We start from the raw sequence: 7,048 nt of genomic DNA, 5'->3' as shown, positions 1-7,048 counted from the left end.
ACCCACCCACAAAACCTTCAATCCAAAATGTACCCGGTCTACGAGATCTTTAGAGACAAAGATAGAGCAGACATGGAAGGAACGTCCAACCAATGGTCAGAGCAGATTGAGACCTACCCCATGTGCAAGCACCGATCCCTGACACTATTAAAGATACTCTATCGTGCTTACAGACAGAATCCTAGCATAACTGTCCTCTGAGTGACTCCACCCAACAGCTGAGAGAAACAAATGTAAAGATTCACCACCAAACATTAGCTGGAGTTTGGGGAGTCTTTAGAAAAAGAGAGGTGAAGAATCGAGGCCCAGATGAGATGAGGGACTCCACAGGAAGACCAATAGAGTCAACTCACGGGGACTCTTGGGGTTTGCCACAGACTGAACCACCAACCACAGAGTGAACGTGGACTGCCCCCAGGACATAGGTTACAAATGTATAGCTTTGTCTTTTTATGGGTTCCCCCGACAATGACTGTTGGCATTCCCTGAAGATGGAGCACTGATATTGGGATGTAAAGTGAGTAAATAAATAAATTTTAAAGACACAGATGTCCCATCTATAGACAACCTGTTTTGGGATAGACAATTCCAGTTGTTCGGGACCCACATGAAGACAAAGCCTGCGGAGTGCCTATGCCCTTAGAGGCCATAATCCTTTTCACTCTGTTCTTCCATCAGAGTCCCCAAGCTCCACCCGTGGTTTGGCTCGTGGGTGTCTGTATCTGAGTCAGCGGCTTAGTGGAGTCTCTCGGAGGGAAGCCATGCTAGACTCCTGTCTGCAAGCATAACAAAGTGTCATTAATAGTGTCAGGGATCGGTGCTGATCCATGGGGTGGGTCTCAATCTGCACTAACCATTGGTTGACTGTTCCTCAGTCCCTGCTCTATGCACAGCCCCGGCATTTCTTGTGGTCAGAATAAATTTTGGGTCAAAAGTTGGTGTCTCTATCATTCCATTTTGGTTGCTCTCTGGCTACAGGAGGTGGCGTCTTCAGGTCCATATCACTGAGGCTGTGAGTCTCAGCTAAGGAAACACTCATTGATTCTTGGGCATCTCTCTTACCCCAGCTCTCTGCCTCTTTCTGAATATGACCTCTACCTCCCCACCCTTATCCATCTAGGCTGCTTTGTCTGGCCTCAGTAGCAGAGGATGTGATTAGCATCACAGAGACTGGATATGCAAGGTGAGGGGATACCCCTGTGGGGTCCCAACCTGCTCAGAGGAGAAAGGGCTGGGGGAAGGATTGTGAGATAAGTGACCTGGAGGGGGACAGTGTGCAGCATGTAAAATAAATAAATAAACAAATAACTATGAAAGTAACTAAGTCTACTTGAAGGTAAGAAGCAGTTGTGTGTGTGAGTGTGTGTCTCTGTGTGTGTATGTATGTGTCTGTGTGTGTATGTGTGTGTCTGTGTGAATGTGTGTACATATATAATATATATTATATATTATGTATATATGAAGGTAAGAAGCAGTTGTATGTGTGTTTAATATTAAATTATCACATTAGAGAAAACAGTGGTCTATGCAGAGACAGGTCAGCTTAAGCACTATATTTACAAAAATGGCATTTGCTGAAGATGAAGAAATGATTCGGTGATTAATAGCACTATCTGTTCTTCCAGAGAACCCAGGGCCGATCCCCAGCTCCTGTGTGACAATTCACAAGTGTCTGTAATTTCAGCGTCAGGGGATCTCACACTCTCTTCAACCTCCTGGGCACTAGGTATGCATGTGGTGCACACGTATACAAGCAGGTAAAACACTTACATATGTACAACAAAAGGTAAAAGAACAGAAGAGCAGTTCCTGGTTGATATAATTTGATTTACATGAATATTCATAGTGATAATCACAGTCAATTAAACATTTTATTGATCTATAGTGCAGTCAAAGACACAAAAATTAACGATCACCTGAGTAACTTAAAATCTATTTATTTCAAAAAATTACAATAAATTGCAATACAAATTTGCAGTAATACAATTTAAATTTTATCAATATACAAATTAATAAACATTAGTCTTCTCATATATAGCTGAAAAATAAAACTTTCCACATATTTGTTTAGCTTTTATAAATATTGCAGTTTGTGGTTAGTTTGTTGTTGGTTTTTGTAGGTGTTCACTTCCAGGTATTAGCCCATAAACTCTATAAACTCATGCAGAACACACTACAGGAACTCAGGCTCTCTTCTATTGAATCCAGGAAGGTTGCTATCTGTTTTTCTTCTTGTCTGATCATTTTTCTCTATGTATATTACTAGGACATTTTTGCTCTGGGATTTTTCCAGTTCTGTCGAGCTGATAGCTGATAGCTGATACCTGGAGAATATTTAATTTTTGAAGATCATTTTTGAAGCTATTTCCTGATGTCTGCACTATCAATGTTGTAGATTTTCAAATGCATGGCCAAATGAACAGCTATTCAGGGACTAAACATGCCTTATAACTACTGTTGTTTTCTCTTTTTGAAAGAAGAAATCAGAAAGGGATGGGGGTTGGGGTAGGGGACTCTGTGGGGAAAAGCAGGAAGGAGGACAGCATTTGAGACATAAATAAATTAATAAAATACATAACTACAAAAAATAAAGCAGAAGTCAAACTATACAGGAAAATCAGATTTAATTGATAGGAAACAGTACTCTTTTATATCGTACAATTCCTGAATTTTATATTCCATAATCCATCTAATGACTAATTCTCAAAAATCAGATAATTGAAAAAATTAAAATATTACAAGTACCACAGTAGGTTGACCAAATCATAACAGCAATGTTTCTACTACTGTACACGTTCTATGCCCGTATCCAATCCAGAAATCCAGTTGACATTTAGTTATTACATATCTTACGTTATTCTGTTCTGTGATAATTCATTACTATTTTTATCTTCTGTGAGCACACCTTTGAAGAGAAATAATTGCTTTGCTAGAATGTCTCTGAATTTGGACTTGTCTAGTGGTTTCTCTCTTTTAGTTTGAGATTATATGTACTTGACACAGATACCAAAAAGTGTTTGCTGCTTTGCTTATCTCAGTTCAGCATTAGGGGGATGCCTGGCATTTTAACAACACCCGATTAAGGAGCAATGAAATTATTTTAAATTATTTTCCTTTTGTAGTTAAAAATATTTTAATGTATTTTTCTTTTGTATTTCCTTTTAAAGTAATAGAAGTTTAGGAGAATTACTTAAAGATTATGGAAAGACTGTGTGTCTCTTCAAAACTTTAGGCTTTGTTTTCATAATCTCCGTCATTTTTTTTCCAATGCTCTGGCCTTAATGGTTGTTACTGCATGTAAGTAGACTCAGAACAATGAGTCTGAGGAGAATATGATTATTGTCTTTCTGTTTGGGTCACTCATGCCTAAAACAATACTGTAGTTTTAGTGTCATGGTAATTAATATTTTAATGTCTTCCATATTTTCTGCACACTTAAATGGAATTTTATTTTTGTTTCATTATACTCATAAAGACCCAAGATTCTAATTTTATTTTATTTTATTTTATTGTGGAATAACAACCAAAATCTAATTATCTGACACTAGCTGACCTTTTATATTTGTGTGCGTGTCTGTGTTCCCGTGTGTGTGTGTGTGTGTGTGTGTGTGTGTGTGTGTGTGTGTGTTATCTGAAGCTATGATGTTGATGTTCAGAATCACCTGGCTGAAATTCTTTTCTACCGCCCTGTTAGAAGTCATAAAAGGGAGGAAAGATTACTCCTGTTCCAAAATCCTAGGCCCTGGGTGCCCAAAACTGAAGTGTGGACTGAACTAATGGTACACAAAGCAGAGGCTAACAATTCACTGCCCTGAGAACTACTTAGCAGTTCCAGTCCAATACAATGAATTTACATGTGCTGAGAAATATGGAATTGTAGCATAACGAGCTGAGATCACTTAGAAGTAATTTCTTGGAAGATCTCCAAATAGCTAAGAATGGATACAGAGAATTTTCAAGGCCCTTGAGACATTAGCATGTGGTTTAAACTTTGCCCAGATCAAAATATTTAGGTACTGGACTAATCTACTAAAGTTATTTAGTAGCAAGCAAACTTTACCATTATTTGCAATTAAGAATGGTGGTGAATAAAGAGAACACTCTAAAACAAAGTTATGTTTCTTAAAGATTGTTTCAAGACAGCCAGAAAGAGCACAGTGGTTTTGTTTTCTTTCTTTCACAGACTTTGCACCTTTTTGAAAGAGCACTTTGGGATCCTCTATTACCTATTCATTCAGAACTTTCTTCAACCCCAGAGTTCTTCTTAGTGCTTCCTTGACTTCATGGTTCCGTAGGCTATAGATGATGGAGTTCAGCATGGATGTCACTGCTGTATAGAAGATGACCAAGAGTTTATCAACTCCTGGTGAGTGGTTAGATTTAGGCCTCAAGTAGTTTTGTCCCAACCCTACAAGGCAACCTATTCCCCATGAAACAATTGCCAAATGGGCAAATACCCCACGACTCATTTGGGTTGCATAGTGAAGCAGGGCCATACAGTGGCCAAAGGCCATGGCGGCCAATAGGCAGCACTCAGTTATAACAAAAGTGTGAAGAAAAACATCTGTGTGGCACATCCCTCCTAAGAGAGCCTTCGCATCTCACTTACAAGACTCTCCACGTCTTGGGTATGACAGAGCCAGTGTAACCAATTTTCAGGATACATAAGTTTGCCAGAAAGAAGTACGTGGGGTGTGTAGAGATGGACTGGTGCAGATAGCAAAGGCTATGAGAGTGGGATGAGGGTGAACAGGAGGAAACATTCTCCAGGGACCTCAGAGAACTTGGAAATTGCAAAGTATTTGACAGATAAACCCTACTCCTGCCACAAAGAGCAATTGACACAATTGACACTCATCTCCTGGAAGACAGAGCAGTAAGCCATTAGAAGGATCCTTGCAGATGAGAGATATTAATCCTTTTAATAATTTTAGAGCCTCAGTTACATAAAGTCGGAATCTTTCCCTGCAGTCACAAAAATCAAAGCTTAGAAATGATTTATTCTCACAGATTTTCATATCTAATACTTTCTATCTCAACACCAGGGGATTTCCCAAAGTGTGCTAAGCATTGAGCCAAGTGTCCAAATATTTACAAAAGATGGTGGAAACTTGTAGTCCTGGCTCTACTGAAGTTCAGGCAGAAGGTTTACCATGGGTCTAACTAAGTTCAGTTTCACATGCTGTATAAGCTATCATTCAAATGAAGGAAAAGAAAACCTTGACTGTATCTTGATTTTTTACCCATTCTTATCATTAACTAGTTATCAATGTTTTGCAGAAAAACTGATCAACCCACTCATCTCTATGCTTTCCTGTTGCCACAGGTATACTCTCTCCAACCACGCCTTTGTCTGTGTGTGTGTGTTGGGCCCAGATTATTCTCTGACTACTATTATGAATAATCGAACCCACACAATAAAGGTATCATTTCCTCAAGACTCATCATTTTTCAAGGTAAAGTAAAATCAAATAATCATTGGATAAATAAATGATTACTGGTTTAAATACACAGAATTAGAGGCAGGGCACATCTCGATGCCTGCACAACAATGAGGTGTGAACTGAGCCATCAAAGAGAAGAAGGATCAACCAAACAGCACCATAGCCCTTCATGCCGTAGCCTTCAATATGGCAGCTGGTATCTGTAACTTAATAGTTCCTGTCTCTTTATAGAACATGTTTTCTTAGTGAGAGTATCACTGCATAGGCCTTAAATTTCTGTTTTCTTAATATCATTCATGATATTCGATCAATCAGACTATTGATTTAAATAAAGAAAAAAAGAATAAAAAAGGTGGTGTCTTGATATGTAGTCCAGGCTAACCTGAAATTTCTAATTCCTCTCCCTCAGTTTCTTGAATGTGAGTATTCTAAGAGCAAGACATGGTGCCCGGCTTGATAGAAATTTCTTCCTATCCTTTCATCTCAACATCTTAGAATTCCACCAAACTACCTGTATTTCTGTACACATAGTATCTATACAGTTCATTCCTCTTTGCTCACTTTTGCATAGGGCAGCTGCTATGCGCTTGTTTGGTAACTTACGTGGAAAACTGTTGAGTTCCAGCACAGCCTTGTCTGTTTTCAGATATCATCCTTCTCTTCTGTCTACAGTTACACTCTGTTTATCACACTGTAACTGCTTAAGTAGCTGTTAGCACTGTGGTGGTGACTATTTCTCATCTTGTTCACATTGTAACCTTATATGAAGACTGAGTATGGACTGCAAACTTCTTATCATTACGTTTACCATCCTTACCAATCCATGAGCTCTCGTGTAATGAGAAGCACCAGTGTTAGCTTACTTTGGCTCCTTGGGGATTCTGCCTGTCCCTTCCCATTATATCTTCTGAAGTTCAGTCTCACGTTCCTCAAATATTGAAATGTGGCAAACTCATTTTTCTCCCAGTCTGATAACTTTTCCCTTCAAATGAGATGACCTTTCCTGTTTTGTGGGGTGTATATGTCTTTGCTAAAGTTTTGGTTTTCTTGCCAAAAGATACACCACTTTTTCCTAACAAGGGTAGGATAAAAGATATCACCAGCCTGTTAGGCTCTCTCTCTATTCACTTGATATAATGAAATGTCAGAGATATGTGAGTAGATCAGCGCATGGTTGATCCATAAATCAAATGTGTGTTTCAGTATTTCCAAATTATAAATAAACATGTTACCTATGTTCATAAATACCATATGAGACACACACCCACATGTGCACACACACACACATGTGTATGCCACATACACATGTGTGCCTGTATATTCATGCAAAAACACACAGAGAGAGAAACACAATAGAGAAAGAGCACATGGGGTTTGTACATGAACTAAAATGTTAGTATAAACAACAATGCAGGGTAACAGTATTTGTTTACATCATGTTTCACCATTTGGTCACTTATAAAAGCAGCTAAGAAAAAATACATTCCCCATGAGTTTCCTTCTGTGTGAATTAAGTTAATTTCCCAAATCACTTAAGTTGATCGGGTGCTGAATGCTTGTCAGCTACATGGGTCATGAGCATGTGTGCATGTCTACCCACAACT

General features: G+C 38.7%; 1 pseudogene; it reads right to left on the bottom strand.

The window, feature by feature from the left end:
* Positions 1 to 4,226: 4,226 nt before the first annotated feature.
* Positions 4,227 to 4,858, bottom strand: LOC116905599 (annotated as a pseudogene).
* Between the last annotated feature and the right edge of the window lie 2,190 nt (positions 4,859 to 7,048).

Source organism: Rattus rattus, chromosome 7 (genome assembly GCF_011064425.1).
Source record: "Rattus rattus isolate New Zealand chromosome 7, Rrattus_CSIRO_v1, whole genome shotgun sequence".
Taxonomy (NCBI): domain Eukaryota; kingdom Metazoa; phylum Chordata; class Mammalia; order Rodentia; family Muridae; genus Rattus; species Rattus rattus.
The sequence above is the reverse complement of the archived record's forward strand: the minus strand, read 5'-3'. Positions and strand labels throughout refer to the sequence as shown.